Source organism: Octodon degus, unplaced genomic scaffold (genome assembly GCF_000260255.1).
Source record: "Octodon degus isolate 3935 unplaced genomic scaffold, OctDeg1.0 scaffold00100, whole genome shotgun sequence".
Lineage (NCBI taxonomy): Eukaryota > Metazoa > Chordata > Mammalia > Rodentia > Octodontidae > Octodon > Octodon degus.
Window position 1 is genome coordinate 3,011,373 of NW_004524676.1, and position 15,372 is coordinate 3,026,744.

The 15,372-nt window shown below is 39.0% G+C and overlaps 2 pseudogenes; both read right to left on the reverse strand.

The window, feature by feature from the left end:
- Positions 1-2,137: 2,137 nt before the first annotated feature.
- On the reverse strand, positions 2,138-2,936 carry LOC101585085 (annotated as a pseudogene).
- Positions 2,937-5,218: 2,282 nt separating this feature from the next.
- LOC101583292 overlaps positions 5,219-15,372 on the reverse strand; it is a 25,774-nt pseudogene continuing 15,620 nt past the window's right edge.

A 15,372-nucleotide genomic window follows, 5' to 3' on the forward strand; every position in this document is an offset into this window, starting at 1 on the left:
TTGGTTTGAAATCATTTTAATATCTTAAAGAAGACCTTGATGCTAGGGGTATTTGACCTACTGGTATGAATTTGACCTAATAAGAACTGTGTGGATGGAACTGAATAGCTGTAGTCCAAAGGCTGAGTAGTACTTAACTAAGCAAGGAGAGGAGAGAGAAATCTACATAGAGGGACTGAAGTTCAAGGCCCTATCAAAGAAATGAAGTCAGTGGTGCAAGAATTGGCTGAAGTGGAGATTATCGAAACATGAGAACAATCAAACACTGTTTATCCAATTTGCTTTACCAAGAAAATCAGCCACTGTCACTTGCACCTTGGCCAAAACTCAAGAGAAGAAAGAAGGATTGGAGGCCTTATAATAGTGAAACAAAAGAAGCCTTCAAGTGTTCCCAGAAGCCAGGAGGCTGACTTAAGGAAGCTGTAGGTGGACTCTTTAGCAAGGCTTTCTTTTCTGTCGATTGGAGCTTCTTTTGAATGGCTCTGAGTTGGAGATGTGAACAAAATTAGGGATGCTAGAGGTTCTGACTGTGACTCACATCCTGGCACTTTTGGCTGGTTTTCTCAAGGCGATTCTTGGCTCCCTGAACTGGTAACTATGGAGAGCACTCAGACTTCCCATCGGTCTGACTTGCAGCAGACAGTGATAATGAGATCCTGCAGATAATGAGCTGGATTTTGAGCAGGCTGTGGCAGGGTGCAGGTCGGGGTTCTATTTTTATATACGGTTTGACCTTTTCTAGTCATATACTCAGTGTCTCACACCTATTTCTTTTAAAAAGTGTAGACAACATTAAAATAGATGCTGCATCAAAAGGGATCTATGAATCCATCCATGAGTGTAATACAATTAATTTTTACTTGAAAATACAAATGTGTTTACATTAATCAAACCAAAACCTCAAAACATCAGGAAGAAAAGACACCATTTGAGTTTGACCAGGAATAAGCTGACAAAGTGGGGCAAAAACTCAAGAAAACATGGTATTTTGTATTAAGGGAGCACAAAAATATTTCAAACAAATATATTTTACTTTTTTTCTTCCAATTTTATGTTCACAAATTTATTAAGGAAAAACTTGGCAAGAACATTTTAAAATAACAATGTAAGAATTTAAGAAAAATTTGTAATTGTGCAATGAAATTGTTTTGTGCCAGTGCTTTTTTCTTTTTATTCTTTTTTAATTTTATATTTTTGCTACAGGGTCTCACTACAGAGCTTGGACTGACAGTGATTCTCCTGTTTCCGCCTCCCCAGTGCTAGTATTGCAGGTGTGCACCACCACACCCCATCTTGGTGGCCAGCTCAGTGGGTGAGCCCTGGGCAGGGCCAGCATGGCATGTGGTCCGGGGGCTCAAGCTTGCCAAGCAGGCACTTAGACAGCTGAGCTACCTCCGTGGCCTTCCCAGGGCTTTTAACTACACATATATAAACTCTGAAATATTATGTGCATGTTTTAAAATTTTGAGCTGGGTGGGGTGACACACCCTGTAATCCCAGCATTCAGGAGGCTGAAGCAGAAGATCATTGTGGATTTGAGATCAACCTGGACTACAAAGTGAGCTCAAAGCCAGCCTGAACTGCAGAGAGACCTTATCTCAAAAAGACAAAAATCAATCAATCAATCAATCAATCAATCAATCAAGGGGCCAGGGAGATGGCTCAGTGGAATAAGTGCTTCCCTGGCAAGTGCAAGAGCCTGAGTTCCATCCCTGGTTCCACCAAAAAATAAATAAATAAATAAATAAAAATATAAATAATAAATCACAGCTTCATTTTACATTCATCTTCCAAAGCCACCAGCATACAGATTTTCAAATTGTTACTGAGTTTTGTTTTCACATCTCTGGAATAATAAAAATACAAGGTAATTTTAACCATTTCTTTTGGAATCTATATTTTGAAATATTTTTCCCTGGAGCCAGACTTTTAGGTGCCTGTTCCTCAGCCTTCCTCCTACTGTCTTTTGAAAGCATTTCTCTGCTCCAGGATGGTATGGGACATCGCTTAGTAGTGGAGTCCAAACCCGGAAAAGCTATCTCTTCCGTACATGTCTTCTTCCCGTGAATTCTTTTTTTTTTTACACTGAATTAAGGACGATTTCTTGTTTTTATATACTGAAAACTCAAGAGTACACTTAGCCCAGTTTTGTGGCAAGCTCTTTAGCCTTAGCTTTCTCCAGCTTGGCCATATGAGCCATAGAATAGATTTTGGACCCAGAACATTGCCTCCCAAGTGACGGCGGATCTCATCTTATCTGTCAGTGTAATTGGTCCTGATTGCCTCCACCAGCTTAACCAGCTCACCTTTGTCTTCCAAGTTAACTTGCATGAAGGTGACAGTGGTACAGGTCTCCCTGTGGACCAGACGCCCCAGCCTGGCCTTCCCCTTGATGATGCAGCAAGGGACCCCCATCTTGCCACACAGGGCAAGCAGGAACACGACCAGCTCGATGGGGTCCATGTCATGCGCAATCACCAAGAGCCAAGCCTTTTTATTCTCAACCAGAGTGCTGACAGTGTTGACACCTGCTCTGAGGACCGGTGGCCTCTTAGTGGGGACATCCACTTTGCCAATAGCTTTCTTCTCTGCCCGCGCCAACAGCCTCTGCTTCTTCTCTTGCTTGGTCTCTGGTCTGTACTTGTAGGCGAGCTTAAGCAGCTGGGTAGCTGTTTGACAGTACAAGGCCTGGGTGAACTGGTTAATCGCAGGGGGCAACTTCAGCCACTTGTACAGGACGGCCCTCTGTAGCAGGATGTTGGGGGCCATTTGACAAAGCGGGGGAGGTCTTTCTTGGGCTGGATGTCCTGTCCACTGCCGAAATTCTTTGGCCTCTTGTCAAACAGGCGATTTACCACCTTCTTGGCCTCCTGGTTCTTTACAACAGCCGGGGCTGGGACCACCTTCTTGCCCTTGGCCTTCTTCCCTTTCGGCATTTCTGCCGGCTGACAGAAAGACTGTCTTGACAGAAAGAGGCTGTGTGAATTCAGGAGCTTCTATAAAGTGCATCCCTCGCCTTCTTTACTTTTATTACAAAAAAAAAAAAAAAAAAAAAAAAAGATGATTAATGTTGAATGCTTATGTTCCTGAGAAGGACACTGCATGGATTTTGGCCAGTTAAAATCCAAACTCCACGTAAAAAATTGAAGTGATGAGCATGCGAACATCGTGATGATAAAAGCTTGAAATCTGAAAACTCATTCAAACATATCACTGAAGACAAAAACAGATTTTCTAACCTTCCTCATCAGGTTTGTCTTGTTGGGTGGTCATGAAGAAATGTCTGAAGTCCGAGCTACTTGAGATGCAGAATTCATAACACGTTTTTACCACTTCTGTGTAGTACATGGCATCACTTCAGGAAAGAGCAAATCCAGACCAACCTTAGGGTGGCAACACGGTTGCTTCTGAATTCTCCAAGTGGCGTGACCTTGGCTTGAGAGATAAGTTACCTCACACACTATCCTTTCTAGCTCTACAGAAGGACCCTTTGTTTTCTTCCATTAAAAATTTTGTTCCTTAAAAAAAAAATTGTTGTTTACAAATTTATGTAAGAGCCACAAATAAGGAAGAGACTTATGACCCAGTCTTATAAATTTGGCAAGAACATTTCCAGGACGCGACAGGCTCTTCATGCCCGTTTCTCCCTCCTTTCTTTGCATTCATCTTCCAACCCATTTTTTCTAGAAATTCACAAGTTCTGCATCCTTCTGTTCTCCTCTTTAATCGAAGACGTTCTACTCAAAGTTCTTCCTCCTGTGAGTGAGGCCCTGCACCACTGTGCTCCCAGGGACTTTACTCCCTCTCTGATCCCTCTCACCCACACCGCTCCACCTTCACCCTCACGAGAGGACACTTCCCTGCAGCCTTTAAACAGCAATGAGTGCCTGCATTTTTTTTTTTTAATGAGGCCTCGCCTGTACTACACTCTCCCTAGCCCACTGACCACCCTTGAAGGAGTTCAGTGAAAACAACTGCAGACATTTTTGCTCAGAAACAGTAATAGGTTATGAAAAGTATGAAAACCGGAAGGTGGAAATTAGGTGAGTGGTGGGAAGTACTTGATGGTGGATTTAAACTGCAAGCAACGGTCACTGACAAGGAAACTTCCTAAACCTTTCCATTTTCTTTTTAATTTTCTGTGTATTTGATTTAGAAGGACTGAGGATTAAATGACAAATATTTCTCAATTTCTGAGAAATTTATCAGTTATTTCCAGAAATGTTTGTTTCTGAGAACTACAATATAATTAAGATAATATAATTATATAGTCAATGTAGTATAATTTTATCACAATATCATTAGTAATATTCACTTGTTTTTCATTCTTTTTTCTCTTAATCTATTCTTCTTGGTTTATTATTATATTACCTTAAAATTCTACATGGTTTCTGTTATTTTCAAATTTTCTTTTCAAATTTTTTTTTTTTTTTTTTAGTTTTAGTTTTTTGGTACTGGGGCTTAAACTCAGGACCCTGAGCTTGCCAGGCAGGCACTTTTGCCACTGAACTATCTCCCTAGCCACTTTCAAATTTTCTTGATCTTTTAGCTTAAAACATTTCCTTTTGCACATATTTGCAAACTATCTTTAATTACTTCCGGCATATTAATTTTTCTCACACTTTCAATGTTGAGTACGACACCCATATTCATATGTTTTCTTCTCTTTCTTTCCCATTGCCTTTGCTTTCATTGTCTTCTTTCCTAGAGTGTTCTGTGATTTCATGGTAAAAATTATTCATTTTCTTAGAACCTTTTATACTTTAGAAACTGTATTTCTTTAAGCAGAATTCACTCTTGCATCTGGAAATTGGCTTCACATCACCAAAATGATTCAAAAATGGCTTTCAATCTTGAGCTTCCACAGACCACACAGGAAGTATTCATTCAGATCATAAAATTGTTCGAAGAATGTTTTTTGGTTGTGAACTCTAAAGGAAAATTTTTATTATTCTCTCTTTATTCCCAATGAACATTTGACTGTTTTATTCACAAAATATAAGCAAGACTTACATTCTTTTGCTATTGAGATTTTTTCTCTTCCAAGAATTTTATAAGGAACCCATTAAATGTATCAATTACAAAACGTTAAAATGAAAACATTTTCTAAATTTACAAATACAAAGCAATACTTTATACAAGAGCTCTATAAAGTTCAACTATGAAAAAATACTTTGAACTGAACAGAAAGCATGTTTGGTTAAGTTATTTTGTAGAATTACTTTTCTCTCCTCTGGTCCTGATGTTTCTCTTACTCTCTGGGATGCTCATAGTACCCTGCTTGGTTTTTCCCATTCTCTCTCGGCACTATTCTGATACCTGTCTTCCTCACCCTTAGAGCTGGCATGTTTCCTATTCTTCTTTCTTGACTTTGATTTATCTGATCTTCTAGAGTTTTCACTGTTCTGATTTCAGAGTCTGTAATTCTCATTTTCTGAAAAATTCTTCCTTCTCTCTCCTCTCTTCTTTTCTGGATCTCCATGCGGATTCTCCCAGTCCACACACATTTCTTGGCCTCGGTCACTCCCATAGCGATCGTAACTGTTTCCTTCGGCAAGCATGCTCCTGTTTAACTTGTGCTTTGCTGTGGGATCGCTCCAGTTTTGATCTCTTGAATTTTGACTTCTGTGTTTTTCTGATCTCCTGTCCCTCTCAGACCTTGTGTCCTGGTGCTTAAGTTCTGCCCTTCTTTTCTCCTGTCTCCTCTCATTTGTTTGTTGGTTCCTGGCTGATTTATCTCCATCTTTACTTCTGGTCTTCCTCTGTCCCTTCCTTCTCATATCTTTATCTGAGGCTGAGCTATAACTGCTGCAGGACGAAGAACTACTGTCCGCACTGGATGACTCCGAGTGGCTCTCGCTGCTGTCAGAACCGGAGTCTGCAGAGTCAGAATCCGAGGAGGACTCCAAAAATGAAGAGCCCAGCAAGGATTTGCTTTGTTCAACATCTGGTTTCTGGGCCATGATAATTTTTGGTGTGTTTTTGAGATGCTCACACAATTCATCCATTAAACCTCCAAGACCTATATAGGTAAAGAAGTTGATGGCAAACCGAGTGTTTCTGGGATTATCTCAGGGTAATAATCCTTCAAAGAAAGGCTGTAGGGTTTTATCCTTCAATCTTCCATTCCGTTTAGGAAGACCCATGTATTCACACAGTTCCTGGAAGAATATTTTAACAAAAATTCTACCAGATGACGTAGTGGTTTCTTCACTCAGCTTTATACATTCAAGAATGCTCTACAGAAGCGAGTCAGTGTACAAGAGGTGAGCAAACATCTTGGCAACATTCCTCAAGTTGTTTGTTTCTAGGCAATGAAGGGTATCATATTGTTCTTTGAATATACTTTCAAAAGATTCCATGTACTCTTTTTTCAGCATGCAAAATTACCCAGCCAATAAACCAAGAAATTTCTCCTATGTCCTGTGGTGGGAGAGCAATCAAGTGTCATATTGCAGAGTTCTTTTGTTTGACTTCCAGGAAATCCCATTTTCAGCAATTTGTGAGCACATTCTTCAAAATCTAAACTTGATTGAATAGCAAGATACATTGTATGATGAACTACGACTAGATTAATGTCTGTCTTATCATGAATAGTTACTTTTTGTCCTTCATCTTCTTCTCCTTCTTCCTCTTCCTCCTCATCTTCTTCCTCTTCACTACTTCCTGCCTCTTGGTCTGTGTTTGAATCACTGTCTTCTTCAAGTATTTCTTTCTTAATAGCTTTGTACTTTTCTTCATTCTCCATAAAGTTAGGATCCATCTTGAACACACTGAGAACATCCTCTGGATTGTAGTCATCCTCCAAGGGGAACACATGCATGAAATGGTTGTCTTCTTCAACAAGGTCAAGTCCTTCTAGGATGACTGGGTGGTCCTTGAATCCATCCTTCTATACAGCAAACACCACTTCAATCATATACTGAACTCTTTTGTCAATTTCAGATTCATACAGAATGTCTCAAAGGCATTCAAAGATTGCGTTGATTCCTCTTGGGGGTACTTGTGTTAAATTTGAGGCCACATTCCCTGAGAAAACCAACAGCCACTTCAACACTGTCATCTGTTGGTCTTTCTAAGAGCAAAGTGAGCATCTCTAAGCTCAGAACTTCACATGCCACATTTTGGTTCATAAGTTGTGCTGCAAATTTTGAAGCAGTCAGACAAAGTTGCTTATCATTTCTTTGATAGCCTTTTTGAAAATCAAGAATTAACCTCTTGAGGATTAATCCCCCAATTTATGGAAACTTTGAGTTGATAATTGCCACCAATGCTGCATAGACACGTGTGAAGATGGGCGATGCACTCTGGGCTTCTAAAACAGATCTGGATAGCAGTCCTCTTCCTCTGACTATATTTTCTTGAAGAAGCTCTTGGATAATAATAATACATTGGAAATGTTGACTTTGTTGATAAGACCATTGATTGACTTCTTTAAGGCCTTCCAGCTCATCCTCTGGTAGGTTAAGCTGTTTTTATCTGTAATCTGCTCTTGCATCATCCTGAGCTTTGCAGGAGAAATATATGCTCCACTGGTGCAAGTAAGGAGCAGGTCCAGCTCATCTTTCTTCTTTTTTGGAGCAGACTCATCCTGAGCTGAACCCTGGTGTGCTGAGGCACCTGGGCTTATTCTCCCTGGAGACAGAGATTCCGGGACCTCTTCTCTCTCTCTCTCTCTCTCTCTCTCTCTCTCTCTCTCTCTCTCTCGCTCTCGCTCTCGCTCTCGCTCTCGCTCTTGCTCTCTCTCACTCTCTCTCTCACTCTCTCTCGCTCACTCTTGCTCTCACTCTCACTCTTGCTCACTCGCTCACTCTCTGTGTTTCTCTCAGTTCCTGCTTCGGGAATCCACACCATCATAAGAATGTCCTTGAGTGTTTGTAGTCTGACCTGCTCTAATCAAAGTAATCTCTATCCTGGGAATAACTATCAGTAGTCTGAATTCCTTGATGGTTTACTTTTTGTGTCTATAAACATTAAAGCTCTACTGCACCACCATTATCAATTTTTATTATTCTCTTGATAGCACTTAAGCGTGACTTTTCTCTCTCTGTCTTCTTGGTAGTTGTTCAAATTCTGACAAAATGTATTGTTCTTTTGGGCGCTAGCTCTAGCTAGAGGTCTCCAGTTAGAATCTTAACCCCAGAAAGGTCATATGCTTATCACTTGTCCTTCTTTTCTTTCCATTTATCAACATAAAAGCTTAAGATTTCATGAGCTCTGCCAAAATCTTTAAGGAAAAAGCAATCTTTGGTGTTTAATTATCTTACCTAGTGTCTATTTTTACTTTATATTTTTTATTTCTGGGGATTCTTCTGTCTACTAATTCAGCAATACATTTAAAGAGTTCTTTACTTTTTTTCTCTTTTTTCTTTTTAATTGACATAAAATATATATACTTATTATTAGCTTATGGAATACAGTATTATAATTCCATACTACATGTGATGTGTAAAACTCAAATCATGGTAGTTAAAATTCCCATATCTTTAAAGGTATTGCCTTTATATGTTGGGAACATTCAAACTCTTCTCTTCTAAATGAATCAAAGCCAGGCAAAGAAGCATAAATACCTCTTGTCCACATCAATTCATGGAGGCTAAAACAATTGATCACAGAAGTGGAAAGGAGAATAGATGTCACTCAAGTCAGAGTACAGTCTATAGTGCTGATCCTGAGAGGATGGATGGTGGGTACCAAAATACAGAGGAGGCGAACTAGTGCTAATTGTGGTCTAGTACACTGGGTAATTATGGGTAGTAATGCATTAAAAAAAATTAAAAATTTAAGATATTTTACCCAACACTTTTTTCCATTAGAAAGCTTATTCAGAGAATTGATCTTGTCATATACTCAGACATAAAAGGGCTATCCTAATTCTTTCTTGAGTTAGCCATCAAGTTTTAAGATCACTTTATACTGCTCTTTCTCTCCTAAATATTTTCTTACTAGAATGTGTTTCATGAATGTGCTGGAATATCTGGCTATACCTGCCAGGAAAAAATGAACACCTACCCTTAGATTTGACTTTACACTAAAATTGACTGAAAATGAGTGCTATGATTAGATTTAGAACATCCACCAAAAGGCTCACGTGTTCAGAGGCAGAAATTTGGAAAATGATTGAATTGTGTGTGTGAAGCCACAAATGAGTCCACAGGTAAATGTGTGAGGAAGCAAGTCCTGGTTAGAGGTGGGTCATTGGGAGATGCCATCTGGAAGGGTATGTCTCTTTTCCTGGCTCTGACTACAACGATGTTAGCAGCTGCCCTCTGTCCAGGCCTTCCTGCCAGGCCATTTCTGCCTTGGATCCAGGCCTATTTAACCAAAAGCAAAAATAAATCTCCCCTCCTTTAAATTGTGGGTCTCTGGAATTTTGTTCTCATAACAAGAAAGCTACTAAGACAGATGTTTGATAGCAGAGAAGTTGGGTATACCTGACTATACCTGACCATGTGGCTCAGAAGCCATTAGAACTGTCTTGTGAGGGGAGTTTGGAAAGGTTCGAAGATGCTGGCTCGAGAAGCCATAGACTCTTTAAGCAGAGTAAGCAAAGATTGATGATAGATTCTGGTCAAAGTTCAGAAGAACAGAATGTTGTCAGAGATGTATACAGTAAAGGCCAGATTTAGGAGGAGTCAGTTGGGAACCAGGACTCCATTAGCAGTCAGTCTAACTTATGTGTTACATTTTGGCAGAAAATTTTTCTACATTTTGCCCATGTCCTGAAATTCTGCAGGAGACTAAGCTAAAGTCAGTGGGCTAATTCATCTATGGGAAGAAATTTCAAGACATCTACACCTTCAGGCTGTGACCTGGGTACTGCAGGCTGCTTTTAGTCAGATCTATAGTGAGAATCAAGAGCAAATATTAGAGCCAAAGATGTAATTAGTTTGCAGTTATAACAGTAAAGAAGCACCTGCAAAGTCAGGGTCATGGAGAATGTGGTTGCTAAAAAGATTAGCATTTAGAATAAGCCAGGTGCTTTGCATGAGGACAATAAGGAAGATGGTCTAAAGGTATTTTATGAATTAGCCAGACCCTATCTTTTGGCGAATCAAAGGTGAAAAAATGAAAAATTTTCCTCTGAGTAGAGAACCCCAAGATACCCTGCTCATTCAGGGCCCATTAGGAAAGCTCTCCTGAGGCAGGTCATCTACTCACTGTAGAGCTTCTGCAGCTATGATACAAGGGGGCCTGGATACCACTTGAGCAGGTAGCTGACCTTGGTGCTATCCATGTGGTTTAAGTTTTGAGGAGTACAAAATAGAATAGTTGTGGGGTCAGGGAAGCTTCCCATCTGCTTTAAGAGGAAATGCCTGGAATCTTAGGCAGTATGTCAATGAGAAAGCTGCACATGAAGCTCTGAGTGAAGCTCAAGGTCTAGTGCAGACCCTAAGATGTTGGAGGTACCAGGAATGTGGAAAATATTCTGATAAAAGCCACAGGCAGCCAAAAAAAAAGAAAGAAAGAAAGAAAGAGAGAGAGAGAGAGAAAGAGAGAGAGAGAGAGAGAGAAAGAAATCATGAGGGATACAACTATAAATACATAAATGTAGGGCTGCCCAAGCCCTTGTATCAGGATCTGTAAGAATCAGCACTGAAAATGAATATATAAAATGCTTTGTATTTAAGATGTATATGTGGGCCTGTCGTCAAGTGTCAGCTAAGAACTCTGAAGATGAAATACAGCATGACTTGAGGGGAGGCAGTAGCCTTTTACATGAAGGATATAGACACACTTTCTGTAGTATTCCCAAGCATTCTCAAGCCTCTCAGCTTCAAACCTATCAGCCCAGTTCCCAATACTATCAGCTTAAATGTAACATGTACTTTTATCACACTATTTTGGGCTTTGATAAAAGCCCAAAATTTGACCACAACTGGTGGTCAAACTTGTAACACCCACCTTTATTGAACCAGCATGGTGCTGGGTAAGTAGAGCTCACCTAATGATTGTTGCCAGCAGCATAAGAGGCAGAACTGAAGAGAAACAAGTTTCCATGCTATTAGGGAGCATTCAGTTCTACTGTGGCTGTAAGTTCTCCTGAGGAGCTTGTCATACTGGCTTTTCTGATATGAACTTGGATGTTCTAATCACCAAAGAGACTCAGAACCTTGTTGTCACTGATAATGGCTACAGTTCACGTTGGGGGAGCTCTGGCCCTTACTTTGAGCATCAATTCCTGGCTCCAGTGCAGATCCCTCATCCTGTGAAGAAAGATCCTTCATACCACTGCCACAGACTTTCTAGCCTCCGCCACTAACCTTTGAGTGAGCCTCACAAGTTCTTTGCTATACAAGAATATATTATATGCATATTTAGAGGAAACCCAATAAATGCATTCATGAGCTGTACTCTAAAAATCAACCAAGAAAGCAAATTAATGGGGTAGATGCAAGTCTTTTTGGGCTGGTGAGATGGCTCGGTGGTCTAAAGCACCTACTTAGAACAAGCTTAGCAAAGCACAGGGACCGCGGTTCAATCCCCCAGCACCACATGCCAGCCAGCCCCGCCCCCTGGTGGGCTGAGCTGGCCACACACACACACATACACAAATAAATAAAAATAAAAAAAAATATCATCTTTTTTCTTTAACCAACAAAAGATCATTACAAGACAGAGCCCAAGGTGAGGTCAAACATTCTTGCCAAATTTCTGTTCCACTAGAAGGCAAATTTGCATCTGTAGAGCAGAGGCGTGTACTGTTTTGAATAATAGATATAGATATAGATAGATAACTACACAGCTAGGATAGTTGAGATAGTTAAGATAGTCATACAACTAGTACTCTTAGTTCATTGATAAGAAAGGTTTGCACAATATTGCTTGGACCATTACATGCCTGTATCTTATACCCTGAATAACTCATTTAAAGATAACAATACACAATACATCAATCACTGTTATTGTCCTATTACCTTGTTTTGAAATTTTGTCTTACCATTTTTTCTTTAAAATAAAATTTATTATCAAGAACAAAAAAAAAAAAAAGAAATATACCCCAGAAGTGTAATATTGGCAAAAAAAGAAATACTGCAAATATTTGAGACAGTAATACATATATAAAATTATAAATCATGAAAATAAGCTATGGATTATTTTAGTCCATAATCAGTCATGTAGTAAAATTAGGAAAATCAACACTAGCTTCAAGTTAGTTGTTATATCTAGAGAGAGGAATTCAAGCAACTTCAACTTATAAGTAACATTTGTTTTTAAGTTTTACGATGTAAAGATGTGACCAAAAAAGTGTTAGTTTGTAGGGCAAAAGGCATATCTCCATGGTAGAAGGCTTGGGCAGCACATGGAGAGCCTGGATTCAGTCTTTGGCATTAAAGCAATATTGTGCATAAAAGTGCTTATTATATTATTTAATGGTCTTGTCATTGTGTTTTAAATATTTCAAAATTAAAAGAAAGCAAACAAAACGCAACATTAATCAGATCACCAGCTTTCCTTCTTCAAAATTTTACAATACTTCACTGTTCAACTTCGGCTAAAATCTAAGCCCTGTGCCATGTCTTGACGTTGCTGCCTGCTTAGGCCCTGCCTACCTCTCCATATGTTCTAGTGTTTTTCCAACTGTCTTACATTGAGCCTTTACAGTTCCTTGAATGCTTACACTTTCATGCATCAGAAGCTTCATTCATGCTTTTTCTTGCCTAACAGTTCTGCATCTGCAATAGACTTATTTCAGTAGAATTCTTAGCAAAGTCTTCTTTTCCACCTAAATTTGCTTCCTCAGTTACGTTCCATTGAAATGCTTCAAATATCATCTCAAATGTTTTCTCTTTTTCTTTTAATAACAGTTGTATGTGGATGGAAATGTTAATTTTTATATGCACCTACTTATTTGAATTCTGTACTAGGCTGTCGGGAATAAAGAACTAAAGAAAGACTATAAGCTGAGGCACACATCGGTGTGATCAAACGGCAGCAGCATGGTGCAGTTTGATAATAAGAAGAGATGCCTAGATAGCCACTGTGATGGTGGTGAAGCCCAGGGAACCGAAATTCTGCTTTTCTTAGGAGTGGAGAAAGTAGCTCAGAAGTTACAATTTGTCCTAAGTATAGACTAAAGAAGTAAGGAGAACACAGTCCTCCTCCCCGTCTTTACCTCCACATGTAAGTATTGAAATCTTTCTATGTGTTAATGTTTAGAACTTTGCTAGCATAGAGAATCCTGCCACCAGACATCAGACCTAGCTCCAGTGGGGACGAGCCAGGGAAGGTCTTCCCGATGTACATCACCGCACCTAAATAAGGGTAAGAGTGCCACTTTAATACTGTCATGAAGAAGCCATGGCTACGAGAGCAATCTTGCTCACACTGCTTCATTACTAATCGATTGAAACATGTAGTTGGCTCAAGTTGGAGAATCCACGGCATTTCTTAGAAGAGAATATACTTACTTTGCAGAAATAGGAACCTGGGCACTTTTGGGAGTGCTCATTGTAACACATCCCACTGCTTGTTGGAGACTTTGAAAAACAAATATGCCCACTTTTTCTATAGCACTGACAATGACAAAAGTGTCTATAGCAGCTCGGTTCAAGAATTATATAAAAATTAAATAAATATCATTTTCCCAATGACATGAATTCATTCAAATAAAACCAAAAACCAACAGTTAAAAATATCTATAAAACTTTGCTTATTTCAAATGAAATAATTGTTTTATTTGTATTTAAATTATTTTTTAATTTATTTTATTTTTATTTTGTACTTTAGGGACGAGTCTACAGGGTGTTCAGGGTCTCACTACTAGATCAGACTCATAGTGATCTGCCTGTTTACTGTCTCCCAACATCTGGGATTACAGGTGTGCACCACCATGCCCAGTCTCAATCGTCATCTCAACATGCCCTGGGGGTAGGGCCGGCACTGCAGGCCCAGGGATAGAACCCCCAGCCCCTGCACCTGCTTACAGGTGCTTTAACCTGCTGAGCTATTTGGCTGGCCCTTAAATTATTCCAAAATTGTTTTCTGGTCTCTACATTCAAATAGGTATGGACCATGTATAACTTCTAATATGAGAGCACATACTAAAAACTATAAAAAATGATAAATTGTTTTGTATTTGATCCATAAAAATATTGATAAGCCACTTTTGCTAGTTTGTAATAATACAATGTTATAAATGCTTATTATTTTTAGTTAACAACATTAAACCGTAAAATAGTGCAAATCAAGTTGAAACATTATTTTATACATAATTCAAAATGACTCCTTTAACATTATTATAAGCAGAATTTTATAGTTCATTTTCCCCTAAATTCATAACCACTTTCCCATTGGTATTTGAGGGGTGTGTGTGTGTGTAAGCGCACATGCTTATATTCAATACAACTAAACATAGCCAATACTTTATCAATTATAACTTGTTTTCAAAGGCTCCTTATAACTTCTAATGTTCAAGTAGGAAAAAACAATAATCAGACACATGAAATATGATGATGCAATATACACACTCTAAAACTTTAGAGATGAGCAGAACTGGCAAACCTCATAATTAACATTGTCCCCATTCAGCTAATTGCAACAATCAGAATCCCCAGGCATGCAGCCCCAGGAAAACACTTTTGTTCTGTTATTACTGTTAATGTTTTGCTTCATTTTATCTTTAATTCCCTCAGAAGTTCTTGAGAACATTCCATGTTAAAAAGGTCAATTTTTTTTTTTCATTTTACGGAATAGAAAACTGAGGCTGAGGAAAGCAAAAAAAAGAAAATTCCCATTTAACTAATTTAACAAACTCAATGCCATTCTGGGGTGTTTCCTTACCATCCAAAGGAAGAAACCCCTCTTTGACTTTTTCTTTTCTTTTTAAAAGAAATTATTATCTGAATTTATGAATACAGTGAGTTTTATATAGGTTTTTAAATGTCAAAATATTATACATTATAATAGCTTTTATTGCTTGTCTTGTGCTTCCTGTTTGGACCACCTGTTCATGCATATAATTACATATGGATAAATTCATAGAATTTTTTTTACTTAGGATCAAAGCATAAATACATTTCTTTAATGTGATTCAGTTTTACTAAAAAATGTGCCAATAAGTATATGTCATTGAATTAAATATGTACACCAACTAAAATTTGAAATTCTCAGCTATATAGAATTTTTTTATGTATTTAGTACAGGGTCTACAGGGTTTCACCACACAGATCAGACTCATAATGATTCTCCTGTTTTCAGCCTCCCAAGTGCTGGGATTACAGGCACATGCCGCCACATCCAGTCTCAACCACGGTCTCAGTGTGCACCAGGGGCGGGGCCGGCACGGCAGGCCAGGATTGAACCCCTGCCCCTGCATCTGCCTAAGCAGGCGCTTTAACCCGCTGAGCTATCTGGCCGGCCCTATATAGA